Source organism: Aedes aegypti, chromosome 1 (assembly GCF_002204515.2).
Source record: "Aedes aegypti strain LVP_AGWG chromosome 1, AaegL5.0 Primary Assembly, whole genome shotgun sequence".
In the NCBI taxonomy this organism is placed as follows: Eukaryota; Metazoa; Arthropoda; class Insecta; order Diptera; family Culicidae; genus Aedes; species Aedes aegypti.
This window is the reverse complement of record NC_035107.1, coordinates 149,017,115-149,023,593: the sequence shown is the minus strand read 5'-3', so window position 1 is coordinate 149,023,593 and position 6,479 is coordinate 149,017,115. Positions and strand designations below refer to the sequence as shown.

Sequence of the window (6,479 nt, the reverse complement as noted above, 5' to 3'; positions counted from 1 at the left end):
TTATTCTTCCATATCCGACAAAACATAATGAGCGAGTGCGAACGTGCTCGATCGTCTTACTTATTTATTACAGATTCAAGTGCGTTTAATGAGGTTATGCAATCTTGTATGACAGCATAACTGTATATTCACTCTAAACGCTTAGCATAATGCTATATTAAAATAATGCTACAAAGCATTTACAATGTTAATCAAATGCATCATTGCTTGACAGTTATTGAATAAATGCATGATAACATTATTAATGCAAAAAATGTTGACTTTCGACCAAATTAATGCAATAATATAATGCTTGTGGTTACTTGGGCGGTCTCTAATAGTGAACAATAAATCCCCGGTGTGCCACCTTCACTGTTCTTGGCCCGGTCGGCTAGTGTGAAGATAGTGTTTGTTCTTGTGGACCTTCGTGGAGCCCTGTGACAGACGTCCCCCCCCCGGTGGCCGATTCAGCGCCAGTATAAGCGGCCGCGTGAATACGTTTGGCCCGGCCGACGGCAGTGAAAAACGACCCACGAGCTGAAGATCCCGCTAGGCCCTCTGATTGCGACCACCACTGAAGACCCGTTCACCCGTTCCGGAATTAAGCCCACACTGGCGGATGGTGCCGAGACCCGCAACGCAATGGTAGCTGTGTGGTAATGTACCAAAACAAACCTTTTCTCCATCCAATTCTCCTTTCTTTATAAAAAAAAGTGAGAATTAAAATGAATTTAAAACTCTAATTGCAAATTTTTGAATATCGATAGCAAAGCCCTGAATTTCCTCCCATTTCGTTTTGTTCTCTTGGAATATTAAATTTTGGCGTAGGACTACGTTTAGTTGTTTTTCTTAAGGGAAGTTTTTCCGCTCACCCCCCCCCCCCCCCCCCCCATTTCCTCTTGGAGCTCTTAGAAACGACCCTGAGGCCCAGGAAAAAGCCCGGTTGGGGACAATAGTGGTTCCCAACCTTAAGAATCTCTAACAAAATAACACTAAACTATCAACATATATCTGTTTGACCGATCCCTTGCGTGCTTTTTATTTCATTCGCTCTATTTCTGCAACATAAAGCTCAAATTTTAATTATAATTATTGGGCAGAAAAAATACATTTTTATTATAACACGCTTCGCTATATCACGCCCAAAAATGTTTGAATCCGTGATATAATCGAGAAATTACTGAATCACGATTTTAAATAATGTAACAAAAATAGCCATATTCACTACATGCAGAAAATTTTCTTAGCTCATCATTTTCCATCTTAACAATGTTCCATAATTTGAACACCTGAAAACTAATCCTTTTATTTCAATTATAACTCAGTCTTTTACAATTAAAACGCTGTACGGCAGAATATTCGTTGTTGTTTACTTGCAAAAATTACTTTATTTCACATTGATCGAATCCCCAATATACTTATATTTAACTACTTTTGCATTTGTGTAACATTGCTCGTAATCTTTAAATGATAATGTGTTCAGAACAACTAAAACAAACCTTTGATAATAATCCAAGTCTCTGTATTTTTTTTAATGAATGCTAAATTATTTGCATCTTATGATGAAAAATTGGGCATTTTCATTTCGATAAAATCAATATAATTGCATTGAAACGTATGACAACAATATTATGATGGTCCCATTTCTTACCGAAAAACCGTACAGTAAAAACAATCAATAACAAACGTATCGAATATTCCCCTTCTTTTAATTTTTTTCTCAGCCGCTACAATAACATATCTTGTTAACTTACTTCTGGAGTAAATTCAACGGCATATTCACCATAATCTACCTTTCTTGAATTTAAGCTGATCAATAATCAGCTCTTTACCGCACTCACCAGGATTTAGTATTAATCTTACCTGAATTGAGTTACAATATTCCTTCGCGTTCCACATGCTTTCTTTTCCCTTGAAAAGTTCTTTTATCAATAAATACCTACAGTTACGTTCCAATCCACAGAGAAATGATATAGTAAAAAGAAAACTTTTTCTTTTCCTTCACTTTTTTTCACTCGTCGTCATTGTAGAGAACCCAAAACACATCTCCATTTAGTGGTACACAGAATAACAGTGACGTTTATTATCTCCATCTTAGTGACCCTTATTTCTTAGCCTACTACAGTATATATTGAACTAATACTACTATTAGAAATAGTGCTACTGATGAAGGTGATCGTTGGTTGTTAGTGATTTGAGTGTTAGTAGAGACTGGTAGTAGGCCCTGCCGGTCCCTCCAGCATTACGCGTAGTTATCGGGTGTTAGATCATGCGACAGTAACTAAACTCATGCTGAAGTTGTGATAAATCAAGTGTAAAATATATTTAAGCATTGAAACACATGTCATTATATAACTTAAACTGCTGCTAGACTAACTTACATTTTATAAGTTATAATTACGATTAATTTTCGCGATCAATATATTAACATTAGAATAATTTCACAATATCAACAATATGTAATGCCAACTTGATGAATCACCGTCAATCCCACCACCAGTCTTGGGAACTGTGACCACAATTCACCACAGTTCATCGATTCTGCCATTCCACCAAAACACAAAGCAGCAGCAGCATCAATACCATCAGGCGTTGCGCTGCCAACGGTTCACACACTGCTTGACTGTTTTTGTCTCTCCACTATGACCATTTTCGGACAGCCATTCCAAGCTGAATGATTGAAAAAAGTGTTAAATCATTCAATCGCTAATATTTTGCTTGTGTTTTCAACTAATTGAAATCTATTACCTCTAACAGAAAGATCACCACCACTCAAGGGCAGGGCACTTTGTTTGAAAATATCGTGGAAAAATGTGAAGTTAGTGTAGTCCCATATTGAAAAATAAAGACATAACAGTCTCTATATGAACTTTGAATTCCAATAGCAGCTGCAAAACTTAAATTTCGTTCAAATTTATATTATTGCTGATCAATAGTAATAAAATTAGTATTCTCTGCGATCTACTATATAAATAAAAATGGAATGGTGTTTGTATGTCACGAAATGGCTTACGAACGGGTCAACGGATTTGAATGATTCTTACTCTGTTTTGTTCGTCAAGGGTTCCGACGTGTTTGTGTGTATAAAAATCCCAGGATATTCACCGGGAAAGTTGAAAAAACGAGCGCGAACGAAACTGTCATTTTATATGGGATGATCAAAAGCGTTTTTCAACAGCCTACTTGATGGCAAGACGAAGTTTGCCGGGACCACTAGTGCTAAATAAATATGACATGCGGCAATTTACTAGAAAATTATGAACATTTATATGAGAAGGCAAGCTTCAAATATTGAGCGTTATTTTCTCAATGTCTACTTTGTCTATATGGGACAGTTATGCCTTAATGAGCAGATCAGTAGAACAGAGTAGAACAACACAATTTATTGACTTCGCAGCACCAAACCATAATCGCGCCTGCTCATGAGATGCGAAGTTTTCTGGATGCGAAGCTAATGTCAAAGTCGAAGCAATGGGACGGCGGCTGTGATTACTCATGGTGGCTTTAACAGATGTAAATAAACGGCTAAACTGACCTCTTACACACTTAGTCATTATTGACGAACTTCAATGAAATGTTATACAGCTTGTGAAATTGATATTTCTGATGTCGAAATTTCATTGAAAGCAGTTTTATTTTCATCAATTCTAATGTGTATTACTCTAATTTGGCAATGAATATTAATAAGAAATGTGAATTCTCATTTATTTTTTGCTGCCAGTTGAGTAAGAAATCAAGAGAGTTTTTATACTTTGTTCTGTGCAATTTTCTCTCACTGTGTAAATAAGTTCGCAGCTCCAAACTGAGCTGCGATCGCATTCTGGATTTTACCATTTAATAATAAAAATCACCAAATGTTTCAGATTCAGCAAATTTGAAACATTTGTGTCCTTGAAGGACGAAAAATCCAAGCCTACTTGAATTTTGACGTTGCGTTTGAATTGCGCGCATATCTTCTGCGCGTTACCGCCGCCGCTGGATGTGGATTTAATATAAGCGCCGCAATATTGCGCAGTTCCCACCTTATTGGACCCCGCACTTCTGAAGTGCGGGCGGGTTCATAAGTGCGGAAACGTCAAACCCTTTGTTTTCGCCGTTGGCAGGCAAGAAAAGGCAGTGAATCGGTTTCGCGCCAACTAAAATTGTTTACGTTTTATCAAAAGCATGTGCTCTCAGCAGGGTTGCTAGTTTGTTTGTTTCATTTGTTCACGAAAACTTGCTTGTAAAACATTTGTGAAAGTATGTCAGCCATTTGAAATAGGCTTGTTCGATTATAATTAATTGTGACAATGAGCCTATGCATGCTATAAAACGTTTGACTTTTACTGTGCGCCCTGTTTTCAAGTTGCCCATGAGAGAGAACGAGACAGCACCAACACACGGCGCACAGTAAAAGTCATGAGAACAAAAGAATTTATGGCACGTACAAAGGCTCATGATGCTGTCAAGTGCAAATCTGCATTTGGATAGAAAAACCGTCGCGTAAATGTACATTTGAAGAACTTTGGGTATGGATCCATTTGCTAAGAAACATATTGGAACCACTGCTTGGTGACCTTTGAAGTGCGATACACAACTTTCCCAATAATCCATTCATCAAAGCAAAGCACAATAAATAAAAGCATAATAAAATAGAAGCATTATGATGCGATATCGAAGTTATCGCATCGGGTATTTTATTCTTATCTTTTACACCTTCTGCTGGGCACACAAAAAGATCCACAACGAAAATATATAACTTGAGGAAGATGGCGCTATCATCTAGGAAAGCTCTGCGAGAAACAGAATCCAGGTTTTTACGCTGGCTATAAAATTACGAGGGGTGATTTGATTATGACATATTTTGCTCACAGATTTTATAGCAAAATCTTAGCAGGCTGTAATTCTAGCTTGTTTATTGAATTGTCAAAAATTTTCACCTCATTCGCGTTGCACCTAGGAGCTTTTCGTTAATTAAATTTTATTAATGTATCGTATTAATTTGTTCAAATTATTTATTTTACGTGATTTAAGGTTCCCCAATCAATCGGATACGTGGGTTTTAATTTGAACATCGCATAATAAGTACATATTGACATTGAAGAGATCTGATCTCTGTTATTGTTACTAGTAATTCCAGGCTTCCGACATTGATTTCTGCTATTCAAGACAAACTTAGAAGACAAAGATGCCCCTACATTATAATATTCCATTCCGAAAAAATAATCATCAATCAGAAACCTTTACTTGGATCAAGAAATCGAAAAACCGTGCAATTTAACTTAAATTTTTGAGTCTTGGCCGTATGAATAAAATAAACCTAACCACACAATCATGCTTCTTTCTTTCTCGAAATCTCGCATAAATGAAAAGTATATTCAGGTACTCATATCCCAAATCATATATTAGCGACATTTGATAGATTTTTAACACAATTTTGAGCTGTTCAAATACTGTTTGCTTCTTCTGGATCAGGCCATCACTCGTTTCCCATCGATTGTCTGACAGCGAAATTTGGCAGATTCTGTAAGCTTTAGACAAATTATTATTCTAGCTAATGCCTTTTAGATATACTGGTGTTAGTTTAATTGAATTTTAACTGCATAGGCCTGCACGACGGATAGAAAGTCCTAGTTGAAGATTTCAAGCGAACAGTTCATGCTTTGAAGTCCATGTTCCACTCGATGAGTGTTGTAAACCTGCAAAAACAAACTGTTATAAATCGTAAACGAGTTCAAAATAGATAGAAAATTAAAACTTGATCAAGTTGGATTGAAAAAAAATCTGACGGTTATTGTCAACATCGAAGTTTTTTATCCTTCTAGGATTGCTGAGATCTAGCCATAAAACATTATAGTGTAGACAAGAAACATCAAGTGGGGGTGATCCAGAACTTTATAGCTACCCAGCGTAAAAAGCTGGATAGAATTCGAAAGGCTTAGTGTTTGTTGAACATTAATATGTTTTGGGGGAAATTCTGTGCGTTCCGGTATATGCAAAAATGTCCATATTAAAAAAATTATCTTCAGCAGTGGCTAAAGAAATAGTTCTTACGTGAAACAATGCATTCGAGTTAATAAAGGAATATGTTATACATCCTATTGTTCTACAGTTCGTGGGTTTGTAGAGTATCGAATTTCAAACAAATCATCCAATATTTATTTTTTTTTTCGTTTAATTATCAATGCTCGTAAACGTGACCAAGGCTTAGCTTAAGGTGTGGCTTCTATAGTGCTATAAATGCTTGCACTTTAGTGTGCCACGAAACATTTGTGGAGACAATGCAATTAGGCAACATTAAAGCAATTATAAAATATGCAGTAATGTGAAGCTTGCATAATGCCATTGTAATGCGTCATGCCTTATGGGTAGCCTCTCTGACTTGTCTGTTTGAATAAGTTTTCGAGATTTATGGATAGCAAACAGTTCAAGCGTGTGCTAGAATAAGGGCGTAAGTCGCATGATCGATGGCTCTTCATCGATCCTCTCTTCTGTAATCAACATTCCTAATGCAAATTAGC

General features: G+C 36.5%; 1 long non-coding RNA gene across 1 annotated transcript; it reads left to right on the top strand.

Annotated features, from left to right (window-relative positions):
- Nucleotides 1-4,898: 4,898 nt before the first annotated feature.
- On the top strand, nt 4,899-5,290 carry LOC110678159. Its single transcript, XR_002501461.1, has 2 exons — nt 4,899-5,043; nt 5,099-5,290. It is a non-coding gene; the product is annotated as an uncharacterized LOC110678159 (long non-coding RNA).
- Nucleotides 5,291-6,479: the final 1,189 nt, after the last annotated feature.